The sequence below is a fragment of the Equus quagga genome, chromosome 16 (genome assembly GCF_021613505.1).
Source record: "Equus quagga isolate Etosha38 chromosome 16, UCLA_HA_Equagga_1.0, whole genome shotgun sequence".
Classification (NCBI taxonomy): domain Eukaryota; kingdom Metazoa; phylum Chordata; class Mammalia; order Perissodactyla; family Equidae; genus Equus; species Equus quagga.
The window spans coordinates 63,362,733-63,383,241 of record NC_060282.1 but is presented as its reverse complement, the minus strand read 5'-3'; the positions used below and the strand labels follow the sequence as shown (position 1 = coordinate 63,383,241).

General features: G+C 39.3%; 1 long non-coding RNA gene across 2 annotated transcripts in view; it reads right to left on the bottom strand.

Moving 5' to 3' along the window:
- LOC124227984 (uncharacterized) overlaps positions 1 to 20,509 on the bottom strand; it is a 173,378-nt gene that overhangs the window by 117,595 nt on the left and 35,274 nt on the right. For both annotated transcript variants that reach the window (XR_006885598.1, XR_006885597.1), the window contains exon 4: positions 4,395 to 4,472. This is a non-coding gene — a long non-coding RNA (uncharacterized LOC124227984). The remainder of the gene's footprint in view (positions 1 to 4,394; positions 4,473 to 20,509) is intronic.

Genomic DNA, 20,509 nt, shown 5'->3' with positions numbered 1-20,509 from the left:
TGTTGATAGTCAATACATTGGCCTTATTCTTAATTTATAGCAAATGACTTTAGTGATTGTCTAGGAGCAGGGAACAAGAGGACAAGATAACGATGCGGGGCTAATCTGCCAAGGAGTATTGTCCATTTCCTTAGACTACATCCTAACTGAACTTGCTTTACAAAGCAGCAACACTACCTCTGTCAGGCAAGAGGGAACTCAGTATTAGATGACTGGAAGGAATCTGAAGAAATCAAATTTTCTAATTCCTCCAGCTACTCCCAGATATCCCCCACTGCAATTACAAGATCCTACATAGTCAAATCTTGGTATTAAACATAAATGAAAACACTACAGTTTTTCCAGTCTTACAGATAGTGCTGCAATACCTCAAAGTGTATGTATGTCTTTTCACATGCATCAGGTATGTGGAGGGTATATCAGTAGGATACTAACTTGCCACTGCCCTAAATCAGATCTTTATTTTCCCTCAACTTAAGTCACTACACTGGATCCCTTGCATTATCTTATCCTCAAAATCCTTGTTAAATCTGCCTTCCACACAAATGTCAGAGTGTTTTATTCTAAATACAGATCTGATCTATTGAATACCCTGATGAAACCTTTAAATACTCACCTGTCCATTGGGTTAACTTAAGCTCCCTGACTTGGCATATAGAGCTCTACATGATCTGATTCCATGTCTTGCTTTTGCTCTCAGTTTCATGCTCTACCTCCCACCTATAGTTGTAGTCCCTGCTCACATCCCACTGTTGCACACACCAGGCCTGGGCTCAAGTCTCGGCTGTGCCCAGAATGCTTCCCACATCTTTACCTACTTCTCCTGTTAGACTCAATAGAGGTGGTACCTCCTTCGGGGAGCCTCTCTCATCCTTGTCTCATGCTGCATTGGTCAAGTCAGGCTCACTTTATCTGTGGTCCAGTAAGAGTAGCACCCATTTCTATCACTGCATTTATGTTGTTTTGATAAACACGTGCTATTACATCTGACAGCTTGAGGTCAGTGGCTATGTCTTATTTTGTATTTGTATTTTCTGCTTCTATTACAGTGGTGGGTGTATAGGAAGAACTTAACATACTTCTTTTAAACTAAAAAAAGAAACAGAAACAAAGATGTTTTAAAAATAAATTATCTAGATTTATTGTGTCTTTTTAGGAGTTCTCTTGCCACTTTTGCACCAGGAATCACATCTGAAGTGTTAAGATTTTATTATTTTACAACATATATTCCTAAAAATTTTTTGTCTCTAAATAAGGTCTTAAAATGTTTCCTTGTTGATTAAATTCTTTGGGGAAATATTAAATTTGCTCTAAGTTGCAATCAAATTGCTTTACATAAAACAGAAAACTTTTGAAAGCCTTTGTTTAAAGGAAAATGAATCTTGTCAATTCAATATTCATAATATTTCATATTAGCAATATTTAATCTTTTAACTTACACCATTTTAATCTAGAAAGGGTTACATCTAATCTGGGCACGAATGTTCAATGGATTCTAGGAAAACAGGAGTCTATACACTTAAAATTTATAAAGCATTTCTCATGTATCATGTTTAGTGCTTTATATAACAAACAATCCTCAGAAAACCTTTATTAGTTGAGTGTCATTATTCTAATTTTACAAATGGGGAAACTGAGTCTCGAAGAGGTTGAATAACTCTCTTAATGTAGTATTATTCCGCTTCCTTTCATGAGTTAGATTTGCCAAAATAAATGAGCTGGTTCATAAATATTTTCTACTTCCTCATTCTTAGCTTGGAAGCCATATATACTGCATTCTAAGTACTTACTTCCCTCTTTTTCTTTTCACTAGGAACCTTATTACAGAGATGAAAAGGGCTAATTTATGCAACTAGCTACTAAGAAACCAGAAAGGAAATAGCGTTTGTTATTATGTTTTACTAGAAATATTCTATCTGCCCTATACAAAGCTTAAATAGCAACAAGCATTATCTACCTGAAACAAGTGAAGAAACAGAAAGCAAGAAAAGTGTTTTAAACCTGTTTAGGGATATATCGAACAGAAGAAGGTGTGTTGGAGTTCATTCACTTTGCTGATCTGGAAACGTCCCTCCCTCACTCAGAGCACATTTACTCCTACACAGCACTCACTTTTAGCAAGGCTCTGTATTATTTCAAAGTCCACTGCACATAAATAGTAGGAAATCACCAAAGAGAAAAGCAGCCCGTCCTCTTAGATCTACTGACAATCAAAAGAAATGGCAGTTGAGAGTAAGGGAAGACACCAGGAAACTGCAGAAGCATGTAAAATGTTAACATCAATTAGTGATTTAAGAAGTTTATCTAGGACCAATACACTAGATGCTTTTTCAACTTGCAATGCTCAAATAAGGATGTTACGAGAACAAGAACTTCTGACCAGCGCTCACTGCTTCAGCTCAGGATTCTACACACTGGTCCTCCACTGGCAATGACACGTCGAAATTGCAGTAAAGCTGTTTAAGACCAGGTATAAAGGAGATCTTGAACAGTCCTGAGTATTACAGGTAAGGAGTCACAGCAGATGACAAATACGTTTTAATTAAATAGGGAAGCGAATGGTCTCAAACTGAAGCTTGCAGTGAACCAAGCTATAGACATTAACTTCACAGGCAAGGTTTTCCTGAACATGGTTTACTTTTCTCCTTTCTCAAGTTTGCTTAAGGCTAAATAGCTTTCCTTATCTGTTACTGTACACAATAAGTGTCTTGTGTTTGTTTGATAGGGTATGTACACGTGTGTTTGAGTGTGTGTGGGGTTAACTAATTTTTTTGTGTCGAGGAACTAGTATTGCTGATGAACTGATTTCATTTAACCAAATTAACTCTGTTAGTTACATGAAAGATTAGGCACTATTATCTTATACTGGTACATAGAGAGTTACACAGAAGTGCAGAACGCACATCGAGGGCCAATTACACAAGACGAACTACTGATAATTATGAGAGCTGGTTAATATTTCTGAATTATTATGTCTGACAGCATAATCCTACTTTCTGTGTTGTTTAGTCTATTGATTCCAGATGCTTAATGCATAGTAAAATGTGACAGTGCAGCAGAAGTTAATGCTATCCTGCAAAATAAAGGAAATTACTGTGTGGAATATGAAATGCAGCAGGCAGAAGCCGAAAGTTAGAATTGGTTTTGAACAAAAGGGTGGCTGTAAGTCTGACACCGTATTAAACTTCAAATATTGTCATATCTTATTTCTTTCAGCAGTGGTGGTTAGAGGGCTGCCGATGTCTTCCACCACAACAGCTGGGTGCCCCTTCTCCAATCATGGTTACTGTTTTACAAGGCCACTAATACAGTGACATAATAACACTCCTTCCCACAAATGCTGAAATGCGGCATATCCCTTCTGACAGCTCATGTCCCAATGTCATGGGAACTTTCCCACCTGCAAGGGCATTATTTTGGGGACATGGGTCATTTTCCATCAAGCTGATGTTCAACAGTAGTTCAGTGAGGGTGATGATAAACTTTTTCTCTTAAGTTCTCAAAACCAGTTTCTTCAAAGCAGCATCAGAGATAAGTGAGAACCATGCACCTGACTGAATGTTTGGTTTGGTTTTTATTTTTTTTTAAATGCTAGTTACAAAATTCACTAAGTGACGCAAAGGAGAAAAATTCAGAAGGGCCAATTAAGCATGATATACTATATACGATTAAAAGAGCAGATTAATATTCCTGAATTATTAACTCTGACAGTACAATCATGTTTTTTTCTTGTTTATTCTGTTGGTACCAGATGTTTAATGCTGAGTAAAATGTGAATGTAGCATTATCTCCTGTATTTGTGGTTAGAAAACACAAAAAGTACACACTATCACTGTGAATATAATGACATCCGTAACATATAAGACAACACAGAGGGCTCCCTCAGGATTTTCACGCTCATTTAAAGTAAGTGAATCGCCTACAGAAAGTATGGGTAAGGGGGAATTTTCTGTAACAAATGGGATTGCATTTCATTTCTTGGATAACAAAATGTGCCACTTTCATTAATTGGTAGTATTAGTTGCAGAGGTGATGGGATATGATGTATCAGACTCTGCCCACATAAACCGAAAATGTCAGTTGGTGTCAACCCCGGTCAGTGAAATTTCTGAATGACAGTAACTAAGTAATGACATAAAATATGCTTAAGTGTACTACATGTATTAACCTTCAGAATGCCCCTGTGAGCTGGGAACTATCATTTTCCTCACTTTATAGGTAAAGAATAGACATAAACAGGCTAAGCAAGTTGCCCAAGATCATACAGATATTAAGTGGCAGAACTGAGATTTGAACCCAGGGCATCTGGTTTCTGAGGCCACACTCTTAAAATACACATTAACACCATCACCACCAGCCCGCCCCCAACACCTTCATTCTCCCCTTCCCCTTACCTTCAGCCTCACTGTTGTTTAGGACATGAAGTCACAGCTCTAGCTGGTGAGGAAAGGTAGAAAGCCTCTATCTTCTTGCTAAGAGAATATGGAGATAAAAAAGATGCAACCATTATCACAGGCATACATTTTTGTAAACTCTAATTCTTTAACATCAGTTTATACTTCATGGCATACATGAGCTCTTGCAGGTAAAACAAGATCTCTTATTTACCAGATCACTCAATTCTACCGTTATTCAATAGCTAGAAGCTTACTCAATGATCAAATTTCAATTTGAAAAGAACCTAAGCAATCATGGAAATGGAAAATGCTGAAACCAGAGACATCTGTAACTGGTGCCAGGCCATAGTAGTTATTCCTGCATAAGTGGCAACACTGGTTGTATCAGCATTTGTTTACCTTGAAATAGGAAACATAAAACTCCAAACAATTCTAGGTAGCTTACATGCAAGACAGTCAAAGTCCATGTTTTTTGCCACTTAATCTTCTATTTTCAAATTCTGAAAGATATTTTTAGACAGAAAAATAAGGTTTTTATCTCAGCAAAATATCCTAGAGAAAATAATTGCTTGGTATTTATAAAGGCTTAATATATATATCAATTCTTGTTCAAATTTCTCTTTATGTAGTTTATAGTATTACAACGACTGTCATCAGAATTTCTTTTAGGAATAGGAATGTCTTACCAAACAGACATTCTTTAGGGAGGGGAGTGATGAATTACTAAAAAGAAGGAAGGGAGAATGTACATTGAAGGACAATTAGCAGTTTCTCTCAGAATGACACTTCTTTCTCTCCTTGTTGCCAAAATGCTCAGTAAAGTGAAATAAAATTCAGGAATACTCCATGCAAGTGATTGTTTAGTGGATATGAGCATGAAAGAAGGACTGAATTTTAGGTCACAATCCACATAAGTCAGGCAGAGGGTAACAAGAGCCAAGAAACTGAAGAGGCTAGGAGAATGAATGTATTTGAGAATTTGCAAAAGTCTTGAAGATGGCTTTGGATTCCTGCAGGTCAGGGAATCGAGATGGTGGAGGCAATTTCCATGGAACCATAAGTGGTAGAGTAACCCCCAGCTAGATGGGGTCTGGGTCTCCTTATTAACATTTGGAAGATACTGCAGTTTGCATAGACAGAACTTTCTAGATTTGGAAGTCTAGAACATACAGAGAGAAAGAGCAAGAAAGATAAACTAATTATTAAAGTTCTATGAAGAAAAAGACAAAGAAGAAAAGACTCAGGATATTTGAGTATTGCTTCTCCATGAGAACCATTTTATTTCCAATATTTCTAATGACATAGTACACTGGGAAGCAACCACTGAATTTGGGGGACTGGTATTTTGGAATTCAATAGAGCAGTGGTTCTCAATCCTGGTTGAACATTACATTCACCTACAGAACTTTTTAAAAAACACTAAGGCCTGGGCCCATTCAAAACCAATTGAATTAGAATTTTCAAGACTGGGGCCTGGCATTAGTATTCTTTGTGCTGCCTTCCAAGCATTGAGTGACTCTAATGGCTAGTCAGTATTGAGAACAACAGCATGAGGGAATGCTCCGTCAGTACCACACATTTCAGCGTAGCATATTAACTAGGCTTTCTGCTGATCATACTCTAGCAGCTCGAGCTGTAATTATTCTTCATTGATTATGTATAATTGTAATCTAGAGAACTAAAAAACTTACCCAGATTGAAAAACTAATTTAAGAAGTTCAACACACTCTGGTTTGCTAAAATGTCGCTTGCAGCAACTTGAATATTATTTTAATTATCTTTGTTATATGAAGAAGGAAGTAACATTATATACAAAGTTTACATATTTGGTTCTTTGATAAATTAAGATTTTTCCTGATAATGCAAGTATTATCTTGTAAATTTGGATGCTTGAATATCTGGTAAAGTTAAAGAAGGGTATAACTGAAAATTTGTACGAATGCAAACCACAGTTTGAAAGTGGATATTTTCTAGAAGGCGATTGCACAAGTAGTAGAATTTGCAGCAAGAAAATAATGTTTTCTTTAGTAAAAAAAGTTAAATTATAAATTAACTACTTTTTATAAACTACATTATCTAGTGCATTATCTTATTAGTTGACAACTTTGAGATAAGGTAAAATATTCAGATGTTTAATCTGCTCTGTCACCCGAGTATCTTCAAGCATGACTTCTGAATATATTACTTTGAAGTTCAGAGTTAGTTAGGGTGAAGTGTATTCAGTATGCTGGAAGTGAATATAAGGTACTCCCAATACATGCAGATAAAATTGTTCACAAACAAGATAAACTAATACAAGTCGGTCATTTAGAAAAATATCTCACAAATCAAAGCCCCCAGAAAATCTTAACTTTATCTTAAAAAACATGTCCAGAATTGGACTACTTCTCAGGTCAACCTGCCAGGCAACCCACCTGAGAGTCCTTGTACATTCTTACCAAGTATGCCAAGAATGCAAGGCCCTGACCACTCCTCGCTCAGGACACTTCTTAGGATTGCATTTGCGGTGAGCAACCTGAAGCGATGAGGCAATGTCACCCTCCAGGACAAAGAGCAAGTTTGCTTACTGCTTACTACTATAAATGAGATGAATTTCCTAAGCTGAGTGTTCCTCAGCTGCAACACGTGCCCACCACTTATATATCATTCATCTGGGCCCATCCATATTGCTTCCAAGGGACTTGGCAGGACAGGGGCAACCAACACAAACATGAAGCTCATGCTGTTTGTTGTGCCGCGAGTAATAAAGTCCTTTGTCCCTGACCCAAGAGTCTCATGTCTTCTGCTGGAATCTATGAAATAGTTACAGTTTAATACATTGCCTTATAAGTAGAGTAAAATCAAATCCCAGACTCCTAACACTCATCAAATACCAGCCTAACCCAAGATACCATCATCTCTCACCTAGATGATTACAATAGTTTCCTCATTGGTTTCCCTGCTTGTGGTCCTGTGTTCTCAACACAATAACGCAATACTCAGATTAATTCTGTTTAACTGAAGTCTGATCACGTTACTCCTCTGTGTAAAACTCTTCAGTGGATTCTTACCTTACTCAGAATGAAAGTCAGTCTTTACTATGAGTCAAAATGCCCAACATTATTCCTCTTGACTTCATCTCTTACTACTTTCACACTTGTTCTGTCTGAACTGTCCTCTTTTCCACCAGGCACATCCCACTGTCCCTCAGTTGTTCACTAGGTTAGCTCCCTCACTTCCTGCGGGTATTTACTCACTTTCTCAGGAAAGCCTTCCCTGCCCATCCTATGTAAAATCTCCACAATTCTACTCATCCCTCAACATTTCATGTTCTCCGTCCTTGTCTTATTTTTTACTTCTTAGCCCTTATAACTTATTTGTTTTGTTTATTGTCCCTCACTAAGATAAGATATAAGATCTGTGAAGGAAGGGAATTTTGAACTTCTGTATCTCCAGCATCTAGAACAGTACCTGATATATAGTAGCAATACATATATGTTGTATGAATGAATGAACAAGGCTTGTGAAAGTAATCAATGAATAACTAAATAGAAAAGAATAAAAAGCTTATTCAATATCCTAACCTAGTTGAAGCAAAAGATGAACTGAAATGAATCTAGGATCTATTGCTGCACAACAGACTATGCCAAAACTTGGGGCTTAGAACAACTATTATTATTTCTCACAATGTTGTGGTTTAACTATACTCAGCTGGACAGCTCTTGACTGGGGTCTCTCATGCACTTGTGGTCAGATGGAACATGGGCTACAGTTATCTAACATGGCTGGACATTCAAGATTGCTCACTCACAGGACTGGCAGTTGATGCTGGCTCTTGGCTGGGAGCTCAGCTGAGAGTGCAACTAGAGCACTTATCCATGGTAGCTGGGTTCTGAGAGTAGCATTCTAAAAGCCAGTGTTTCAAGAGTCAGGAGGAAGAAACCGCCAGGCCTGCGAAGGGCTACATCCAGAACTCGCTCAGCATCACTTCTGCTACATTCTATTGACTGGAGCAGTCACAGGGCTCGCCCAGATTGAAGGAGATAGAGACACAGACTCCACCTCTTAATGGAAGACTGGCAAGAATAGCATGTGAGATGCGGAGACTGTTGCAGCTATCTTTGAAAAATGTAGTTTGGCACAATGATCTTCAAAGAAGAGTGAAGTATGAGATTAAGGAGCACAAATTTAGCAATCTTCACATAGCCTGAGTAAGGGAAAAGGACTGATTTTAGCAGGAAAGAGTGTTCCATTAACTAGAAAGTTAGACTGTGTTACAGGAAAAGTTCATGAGACGTTTTTTTCCTGGGCTAAGGGATATCCCTCCTCAAAACTGACCATTTTCATAATGCCTTTTCTTCTCCCCTCACCAAATCACGCTTTGATTCACTAACGATAACCTCAGTAGAGAGTTAAAGTATTCCTGCTTGAGAAGGAAAATGAACATATTGGCATTTTGATTCACATATCCATCTCTTGTCACTTTATTCAGTGTGAATCTATTCTAGACAATCTGATCTAGTTCTGATCTGAATTTCAAAATCAAATTTCTCCGTTTATAAAACAAGAGCCCAGTGACCCCCATTAACAAACTACCACCTTGTGAGTGCAATATCAGCGGCCAACTGATTTTCTGCGTCCTGTTTATCCTACTTCAGTCTAAGATTCCAGGAGTTTCAACATGTGAGTATCATTTTTCTTATAAAGCAGAAGACAATTCTATGGAAAACTGTCTATTTAGACTACAGAAAAATGTTACTGCCTTAAGTTGTCTATTCAGTATGCGATGTAGTCACAGTCTCCTTTTATTTCACAAATCTGGTAATAGGATGTGATTTATTTAAAATTTACATTTATTGAGTTCTTACTATGTGTTAGGCATTGTATTAAATGCTTCATATGCATAATCTCACAAGGGCATGGGTTCTATTAGTATCAATTTTTTACAGATAAAAAACCAAAGCTACAGAAAAGCTAAAGAACTTGTTAAAAGCCACTTTGATAGTCGTAGATGCTAGATGGCCCTATTTATTTAATTATTTCTCCACAGAGTACCTCACTTTATATATATTTTTTCTTATTTGCAAGCTCAATATGCAATGCTCAAGAAAATAAGAATTGACCACAAAACTATTTTACATCTATAATGCCAGTGTCAGCATTTAGTGTGGCTTTTATTTTATATACATATTAAAAGTAAATATATAATTTATATTTATAAATATATATTATTTATAACATATATAGAGTATATAATTATTTATAAAGTACCTATAGTCATATTTTTAAAACTTAAAAATAGTCTCTAAGAACCCCAAATTAAAGTTAGCTAATTAGAAATTCAGCTTTATTTGTGGATGTTGTTTACAAAAACAGATTGAAAGAAAAAAATTCTGCTATTCCTTCCTCAGAGGTAACCTATGGTCTTGGGAAAATTAGCCTGCCTACTCTAATTATACTCTGCTAATTTAGGGAGAAAAAGCAGTTGTTTTACAGCAGTTAATTTAGCAAAACATTTGCTTCAAGTAGTTACTTAATAGTAGTAAAAATAAAAAAGCTGTTGGAATTAATGCTGTCAGTGTTCTTATAAGTCCTGACCTCCATGTGTTTGGATGGGATTTGAGAAGATCTATTTGATAGTTGGAAGCTCTCAGAATTCTTCCCCTGGCCAAAATGTTCTCATATTAGATTGGTGAAGGTAGAGGGTTTCCCTTGACATAATGTACACAACCCTAAAAGATTTGTTACTCATAATGCTATTTGGGGTATGTCCTTATTTAAAAAAATGAACGCTTTAGTAAGTTACTGCAAAGTCATGGTGCAGTAACACGACTTACATTGAAACTAAGTGGAAAAGCGCAAGGAATCCTAACAGTCTGCTGAAGACCTACACCGTTATCACCTGTGCCAATTCTTCATTGGGCATCCCACTTAAACCTGTAGGAACACTCTAGTTGCCCATTCTACCTCTCAACTTTGAATGAGACCCATTATTTCTGATGCATTTTCATGGATATAACCGCTTGAAACAGCACTGTTTTAGTAGGATTTCTGCCTCTATACAGCTAAAATTAAAAATGAATACAACTGTAAATCTATCAGATGCAATTCATTTTTTAATGAGGCCTCAGAATGTTAAGTTATGTTTCTCTTTGCGTGTTTTGCTATGTGGCATCACTTCTCTTATGAGTTCAGTAAACTGGCCATTTTTCTTTTTTCTTCTCTATTTTCTTTCATTTATTTCCATTAATCTGTCAAAACCTAATACAGCCTACATGCCCTGAGTCATGTGATATGTATAAATATGCATTGTTATTTACCACTTTCCCCCTCCCCATTTCCCTTAAAGTAACCACTGTTTACAAAAACTGACCACTTTTCAGTTATTAGGTGAAAAATTACCAGAGGAAGCTCAGAAGAAAAATATAAAACTTAGAATCTTCAGAGAGATCTCATATGTATTCCATTTTATCCACAAATATACAAAGTGTGTTCAAACAGCAAGAGATTCTAGGAGCAGTTCAAATATACAGTTCATAAAGTTATGTAAAAACAGCACATTTGGTCAAGTCTATATAGAATGATTGTGATTCAAAAATCACGTTGGAAGGATTTAAATCTCTTGGCTCAGAAAAGTCTTCCTCTACTGATCATCCAGTGTTTGCGGAAATCTGGGAAAACCCAAGGAAGAGATAATGAAAATCAATTGCTGTTCTTGCACAATCACATAAATCCTTTTGCATGATCATCAACAAAATGATATAAACAGTCTTTATATCTTCCTCTCCTTGACCTCATTTGGCCAGGATCTACATTCCAATTGATGAGGATCAGTCAGCTGAAAAATATGCTTATTTTATTCCCCAATGACCACTGGAAGACCTGTGTGAAGACGATTTCCATCACTTTCATGATTGCTAGGCACACCCTGGAAGACTGAAGGAATGGCTATTTCCAGAATTCATAAGAGATGTGCTATGCGATGCTTATTTAAATTCAGGTAACTTTGCTCATCTCACAGAGAATTTACTGTGACTATTTTACTTTGCATTTTAGGTTTTGGGCCAACCTTCTCCCCAGTCACACTGGCCATGCTCTTTCCTTCTTAACTTCTTACCATGCTTAACTTATAAATTTACTTTTCCATAAGCAGCAAGAGAAGGCATTACAGTTATTCTAGTAATTGTTCTTAGTAAATATTCTTGCATTATAGTCCTTCATATACATATCAGCAAAATTTGGGGTAGGGTAGGAGGATTTTGGTTGCTTTTGTGGAAGATACAGAGGAACACAACCCAGACCCCCCTTCAAGGAGGTCCTGCTACCCACCTATGGGGTATGATCAGCAACAGGTTCCAGCTCCTTCAGGGTCTCCTCAGCTGCAGGAAGGGCCTCGCCCAAAAGTAAACCCTTCCCAAACTTTCCACACTCAGTGACCATGTGAGGTAGCTATATAAAGGCCTGGACAATTTGACCCAACAAAGGAAACTCTGATGGTTGATCTGTAGCCAGAGTTCCCAATGGGTTGACCAAAACTTTGTCAGTCTTACACTGCAGTTGGACTTCTGCCCAAATCTGCTCCCTCCCCATTTCCTTTATAGGTGTTGATCCCTAATAAACATCTTGTACCCCAAACTGTATCTCAGCGTCTGCTTCTAGAGAGCCCAACCTACAATAATCATTTTAGCTCTTTCTGCCTTCATGTAACAGACACTGAAGGGACTTTTCCTGTGACCCTGAAATTGAAGATTGGGAACAAAAGATGAGGACACAGATGCCAACAATCCAGTATCAAATTGGGGGACCAGGCTGCCCTCTTTCCAGTCTTGCTTAGACTGACCAAACTGGTCTTATTACATCTAGCTATCACACAACGACCCTCTCTCCACTGAGCCTTGTAAACTAAAGGCCAGCAGGACAGGGAGGAAGCATCTGGCAGGACCACTGCTTCATTAGCATCCCCTCTATTGTGGGAGAGAGGACTGTGCCCCTTACCCTGAATAGGACACCAAGAAAATCAACCATGGAGATTTGGGATACCCGCAAAGGGAAGACTCACAGCTTATTCCCCAACTGGTCTCCAACTGTGCTTCTTTAATAGGGTAGGGACACATGAAGAGAGAGAACTGGAAAATGGGCAAAATGAAACAGCCTGCACTAACACACCTTCGTACAGCAAAGGTGTATGAGTTTATTGTTAGCCAAATGGACACAGCTCGGGAGCCACACGTGGCCTATCTTATGAGTCTCACATCCCATCTAAGAGGGCCAATCACCTGGAGAAAGACCTACAGGAGCAAAATCTGTGGGGTAGACCACCAGGAAACAGGGCTGAGAGGGCAGAGTTTCTCCTGGTATATATGTTCTGCCCCAGGAGCAAGGCAGCAGGGAAACCTTGTCCAACTCCCCAGAGGGATGCACACAAGAGCCCTACAAGAGGATCAGCATTTAGACGTTTTCCACACAGAGGGTACAATGGCCCCTCTGTGCAGTCCAACTGAACGTAAGAGGGCAATACCAGAGTTGCATCATATATGTGTGTTTTCCACAAGTCCTGCCCTTTTTCTGCCTCAACACTGGGGAGAAGTGCAGAACTTGAGGTGGGAGTGGGGTTGGGGAGGAGTCAAGAAGAGATGTCCCAGGAGCAGGCCTTGCCCCTCCCCATTCATGTGCCTCAAAGGAAGCCTGGTGGACCCAAGGGAGAAGGGATGAGTGGAGCATAAAGTTGTATGTAAGACCAAAGGTTTAAATTGGATTAAACTGTTTTGAAATTTTATGCTGTAAAGTGACATGCAAACTATAAAGTTTGTGCTAGATGCCACTGAAAGACCTGAAAGAGTTTCACAACAGCACTGCTGAAGGCAGTGATTAGAGAAAATTTAACCCACTCACTGCACCTCACTGGGTTACCACTCTTCAATAATCTGGGTATATTTGTTTTCAAATGGTTGTTTCAAGATGTTTGCATGCAAGATGGAGATGTTTTCGTTGTATCGATCTACTTTCAAAGGGTTGGATTTCCTGTCTTACTCATAACTTCCTTATTATATGAAGATAGGCAATGTTGAGAAATAAAAAAGAAAATACCTTGGGCAAAAATTATAATACATTATACGCACTTAGTCACTGAAACGATTTCATGCAAGTGACTGAGAGGTGTGAGAAAGAGACCATCACGAGTTGGCTAAAATCAGATTTAATTGTCCTTCAATGTATGGACTAACTATAATAATCTCGCTTCACAGAAGCCTCAAACATCAGAAATCTGGTAAACTTTATCACTCTTTCATGTAACTTGCCCTCTACGTTGGCCACATCTGTGACCGGAACATCACTTAGACTACTTAACCTTTGAGAGCTCAAATTTTTTAAATGTCCTCTCTGTTTACTCCTTCTTTGCCCACCACTTCCCAGACCCTAGTCTCTTTGAGTCTGCCCTTCTTCACAAGGGTCCTAATCTCCCAACATCCATTCTTCTGGCTCAAATGCGTTGCTGTCCCACCTAGACCCAGTGGCCATTTCAGTACCTGCCCAGGTTCATGCATGGAGGTCATGACAGAACAAAGACTGGAATGCAGTTGTCCTGATTAACAAATGTAATGCCCCTAAGGGAATCCAGGTTGTGGTTCAGGCCTGGCTTTTCAAGTATGAGTAACCCCAAAGAAATTTGGGTGTTGTGTTAAGAGGAAAGGAAGGTCCAAGATAAACAGACACACCTTCACAGAGCATCAATTTTACTCATAACGGCAGGCAGAAGCAGAGGCAGAAAATCATTTGAGCTAATATATTTAAAACATTATTTTTATATTAGTGGTGTGAAAATTTTTCTCAATTTTGAAGTTAAAGCATGAAAAAAGCTGTCATCATTTCAGTCGGCAGGTTCAAGGTGAGCAGCAGGCCATGCACAGAGCATACTTTCTTCTCCATGTTAAAGGTGCTTCCGCAGGAAAGATTACAAAGCACCCTTTTAGGGGGAAGATAACGACAGATTACGTGTAGAAGGGAGAAGAGGAAAAGGAACTCGTGCATAAGAACTTGGAAGATCCCACAGGGCTTCTGTGTGGGAAGCATTCACAGAAGAATTTGGGTCGAAGGAATTTGAATGTAAGGTAAACAGAAGCTGGGATCAAGTTGGAAGAAGAGAAGCGATGGTGCAAATGACACAAACTTCTATCAGTTTCCTATCGCTGCTTTAACAAATGAACTCAAGTTCAGAGGCTTAAACAATACAAATTTATTATCTCAGCAGTCTCTCACTGAGCTAAAATCAGGGGGTGAGCAGGCCTGAACTCCTTCTGGGGGCACTCAGAGGGAATCCGTTTTTAGCCTTTTCCAGCTTCTAGAGGTTGCCCACATTCCCTGGCTTGTGGCCCTCTTCCATCTTCAAATCCAGTAATGACATTACCCTGACCTCTGCTTCTGTTGTCACATCTCTGACTCTCTCGTGTCCCTCTTTCCCTTATAAGGACCCATGTGGTTACATTGGGCCCACCTGAATAATCCAGGATAATCTCCTCATCTCAAAATCCTTAACCATATCTGCAAAGTCCCTTTTGCCATGTAAAGTGACATCTTCCCAGGTTCCAGGGGTTAGGACGTGGATGTCGTTGAGGGCCATTTTTCTGCCTACCACATACAGGGAGTTGGAAGGTAGTCTGGAAATACATGAATTTTGATATTGGAAAAGTCTGAAGGCTTAATCTACTCCAACACTGCAGTAAGGGCTGGCAGGTCCAGAAATGTTAGGTCAATTTTCCAAGGACATACACTTAATGAAAGGGCCGGGCCTTGGATCCCTTTTACTCAGACTGCATGCCTCAAGATTATGGACTTATAAAAAGCCTAGGAAAATGTTTGAGGCACTCAAAAAATATATGGGCTCCAATATATGAAAAGAACATCCAAAATAAAAATTAAGATATTTTGACGAAATGTTAATTAAACATAACATCATATCAGAGGCTGGCCCAGTGGCGCAGTGGTTAAGTGCGCACGTTCTGCTTCGGCGGCCCAGGGTTCGCCAGTTCGGATCCCGGGTGCGCACATGGCACCGCTTGCCAAGCCATGCTGTGGCAGGCATCCCACATATAAAGTAGAGGACGATGGGCATGGATGTTAGCTCAGGGCCTGCCTTCCTCAGCAAAAAAAGAGGAGGATTGGCAGTAGATGTTAGGTCAGGGCTAGTCTTCTTCTTCTTCAAAAAACAACAAACATAACATCACATCAACCTCATTATTTGTTAAATTTAGAATTCATAATAGCATAGTAACATTTTAAATAATTTGTGCTTGATTTTGTCTTCTCAAGAATTCTTTAGAGGAAAGGATGATAGCTGATAAATTATATCCAATAAAAATTTAAATGAATTTCTTAAGCAATTTCTAAAACAAAATTATAAAACTCCATTTTTTACAGCAAAAAATAGTTTTTATAGTGGATTGTGAGCATATTTTAATATATTTAATGTGATGTGGGGTGGGTACCCCAAAAGGAAGAGTGCATAGGGCCTAGCATGGTGTTCCAGCACACACACGAGATGGAGCCAGGGCTCACGGCTAGACACACACATCATAGAAATTCTTCCACTGGCTGAACTCCCCTTAATGAAACCTTTGATGCAATACATCTGAGGGAACTCTAACTCCATCAACTTCCTCTAAGCAGTAGAATTGTGAAAAAGGAAGTCACTCCAGCTGTCTAAATAAAGGAGGTTCTCCTTCATTTGTTTCCAAAAGTTTTGACTTAGAACTAAGCATAATTAAAGAAAATAAGCAGTTCCCCTTCAATTCAATTTGTACATTAAAATAACTTATAATTGGACTGCACTGGATGCTCACAGTGGAATTTAAAATGCATCATCTCATGCAAGCTTCACAATAATCTGGTAAGGTAAATATTAGTTCCACTGTACACATGGGAAAACAGCCTCTGAAACGCTCCTGACTTGCCCAAAATGAAACATCTGGGAAGTACCAGAGGAAGAAGTAAATACGAAGTTTTTTCCTGCTCTCCCACAATTGGTTGATTCTGTAAGTTTTTATAGCAGCTCGAATTAGGGAAACACTTTTAGAGATTTAAAATTAAAGGTTATGGAAATGTACAAGAAGGCAAGAAAAAGAAATAATTCAATTTGTGGGCAATGATTTTAGAGGAACTCTTATCAAAAATCCCAACAAAACACACACACACACCAAAAACAACATATATTTCCTCATGTTTCAAATCTTCTGGTCCAAATATGTGGATAAATGTGATGTGACGAACTTAATTCGATGTGTGACTGTGGCAAGGTTCTTAAAACAACAGTTATGAAATTCTAATCACTACATTTCCATAGTAGTTAAAACAGAAAGGGAAGGTTTGAAGAGAAGGTATTTCCACAGGCATACTACTTAAAAAATACATGCACACATATGTTTATATGCACTAAGGAATAACAGGATGTCAATCTTATTTTTTGTATTTCGATGCAAAGAAAGGTAGAGAAAATCGCTCTTTCACTGAAGGCACTACAGCAAGTGGAGAAGGCCAGAACTGGGAGAAGCCACTTTGAGATCACACATGAGGAGAAAGGTCAGGGAATGGCTAGCAAGTGGTTAATTTGGGAGCTAGCATGAGGAGATTGGCTCCAGCATTCTAAATAACTGGCTAAAAAAGGAAAACACCCTGGTACATTTGTAAAGTGCTTGACGGCATACGAGTTAGCTTTTCCTCTGCTTCATCATTGACACAAGGTTATTAAGGGGGCTTGTGACAGTTTGTGGCAATGTTCAGCAAACAGTGACTCCCATCACTTTCCACTGTGTGCAGGGGAAACTTCCCTGCCTCACTGGTGTTGGACTTGGCCATGTGATTTTCTTTGGCCAAAGGAATGCTAGTAAACAAGATGCAAGTAGAGGCATTGAATGTCTTGCGGGATTTGGCGACCCAATGATCCTCCAGGAAAAGAAAGTGCCTAAAATAGTTTCTGACTTCTCCGCCTGAACTTCAAAATGAGATAGACGAAGAAGTTCACATGCCCTAGAGCAGCGGGTTCAAGGAGGGTGAGAGACACAGGTCTCTGACAGGAATCCAAAGAGCAGCCTAGGAACTGGAATCTGGAGTTCAGATCAGCCCAGCCAACCTGAAGACCTATGAACGTGAGAATAAGTTTTAAGTTACTGAATTTTGGGATGGAGTTTTTTTTTTTTGAGGAAGATTAGCCCTGAGCTAACTGCTGCCAATCCTCCTCTTTTTGCTGAGGAAGACTGGCCCTGAGCTAACATCCGTGCCCATCTCCCTCTACTTTATATGTGGGACACCTACCACAGCATGGCTTGCCAAGCGGTGCCATGTCCACACCCAGGATCCGAACCGGCGAACCCCAGGCCGCCGAAGCAGAACGTGTGCACTTAACTGCTGCGCCACCGGGCTGGCCCCTGGGATGGAGTTTTTATGTAGCATTATTGTAGCAAAGTTGATTAAGACAGAGTAAATATATCCCTGTTAAATACTGGAATCTACTAGGAAAGAAAAATCTTATTTTCATAGTTACTCTATAGGATTTGTACGTGGTGTGTATGCTTTGTTTATTAAAGACGTGCATACATTTAATAATCTAACATTATATATGTGTTGAAGCAAGTTTGATGCGTTATTTTTAGGACATGTATAGAGTTGCTAAGTTATTTAAGAGGTTACTTTTAACAAGAAAAATATGAGGAAAAGTAAACGTGTTTTAAAAGTAAACAACCCCCCCCCCCCCCAAAAAAAAACCCTATGCAGAGACTTCCCTTTGCAGGAAGATGGAGTAGAAATACTTTTCCCATGTCCTACTGTTACATCCAAGGAGAGTAAAAGACAGTAGACTGGCTAAGGACTTTGGGACCTGAAAAATGACTTGGTGCTGAGTTTCCTGAGTTTTCTTCTTGACAGCAACCTGGAAATGTCAACAGGCACAGACCAAAAAAGTACCCCAAAAATCTGCTGTTTCTTGCTAAAAGACCAAGAAAGGGGCAGACTAGCAAGACAGAACTCTTTTACACAGTGACTACTCTACTCCAGGCAAATAACAGAAAAAATGATGGCTCTACACTATTCATGTCACCAAAGGCTGAGTGAGGGGCCTGGACGTACACCCTCACCAAGTGCTAGTGAGGTGCCTCTATGTTGTCGTCATGGTGGTGTCAGAATAAGTTGAGCAGGGAGTCAGAATTTTCATCTTCATTAGGTAGTAACAAGGACCCTTCTCTCCTTGCAAAGTCAAGAGAGATCATTAAGTATCCTAGACTTCTGTCTCCTGTCCCCGTTAGGATGGTGTCAGTAGAGGTCATGGGGGGAGCAGTAACAAGGCACTTCTACCCCTTCTTGCCAGGAAAGTTTCAGTGAAGGCTCAGTAGTGAACCAGAATTCCCACCCCTGACCAGCAGTAACAAGAAGCCATTAATTCTCAAGTGTCAATGGAGGCCAAGTGGGAAACTGGGGCTTCTTCTCTCAAGTGGCAGTAATAGAGCAGTACCTCCTTCTTTCTCTACTAGAGGAAGCAAGACAAAACAGAAAGTTCACTTAAAGCCAGAGTCTCATAACATAAACCCAAAATGACCAGGTATCAACTGGAAATCACTCATCATAACAAGAACTAAGATGATCTCAGACTAAATGAAAAACACAATAAATAAATGCCAACATCAAGATGACAGAGATGTTAGAACTATCAATCGTCAGACAAATAATCAGTGAGCAACTAAAAACACACTTGAAATGAATGAAAAAATAGAATCTTAGCAAAGAAATCAATGATATAAAGAGGAACCAAATGAAAATTTTAGAACTGAAAAACACACTGAGCAAAAATGTTTAAAAACTCAATGAATGGGCTCAACAGCAAATTAGAGAGAACAAAGGGAAAATCAGAGAACTGGAAGATAAAACAATAAAAAATTATCCAATAAGAACAACAGAGAAAAAAAGACAGGAAAAAAATGAACATAGCTTACTAGACCTGTCAGGCTATAACAAAAGATCTAACATTCATGTCACCAAAGTCCTAGAAGGAGAGAGTAAAGAATGTGGAACTGAAAGAGCACTTGAAGAGATAATGGCTGAAAACTTTCCAAATGTGGCAGGAGAGATAAACCTAAAGATTCAAAAAGCTGAATGAAGCTCAAACAGTGAACCTAAAGAAATTCACATCCAGACACATCATAGTGATACTCCTGAGAAATTAAAGATAAAGAAAAAATCTTAAAAGCAGCTAGAGAGAAACAACACTTTACTTATAAGTAAACGACAGATTTCTCATCAGAAAATATGGAGTCAGAAGGAAGTGGCAAAAGTTTTTCGAGGGTTGAAAGAAAAGAATTTTAGAGTCAGTACAATGGCTGAATAGGAGTTTTCTACTATCTTCCCTATAAAAGAACACCAATATTGGCAGTCATCCACAGACAAAGTGACTTTGTGGAAGTCTGGGAGTTCCAGAGAAGTTTTAGCACACCATTGGAGCAACAAATATCCGAGACTAGATGCATTAAAGAGGGTAAAAGGAACAGTTTTATTTACCTGCATCGCCCCTCTCCACGGCAGCACAGCTCAGTGCCAAGAGAGACATTCTCGGCCCAGATTTTCTTCCATGGGGGAAAATGAAAGTGTGTTAGGGAGTGCCCAGCTTCCCAAGCTATGCAGGATGCTGTCAAAAAGGCCCACTTTTTTCTTGCCCTGTCCAGAATACCTAGCTGTGTTGCCTGCCTGTGGGCAGGGGTGTGAGGAGGAGCTGGGAGAACTCCATCAGGGCTCTTGGAGGACATCAAAGGAATGCAGATCCTACTAACCACTTCACAGACTCCATCAGGAAGCCCACCCACAAGCCAGTGGGGATGCCTTGACTGCAGATCCCCCTAACAGGCCCATAGGGCCCCCAGTAATCCATGTGCCTCAGCCACTCACCCTCCCCCCAACACAAACCATAGCTGGCTCCTTGTGTGCACCCTGAAGGGCAGTGTATGAGCCTTTGAAGATGATTAGTGAGCATGTGCAGAAAGCTGGCCTGTCTCTGTGGGATTGGGAAAAAGCACACAAACTTGAGCTTTCAGTACTGCCATGGGGAAAGCAAATGGGAGGCTGTCAGCACCTGGTCCAGCTTTGCAGGATCAAGAAAA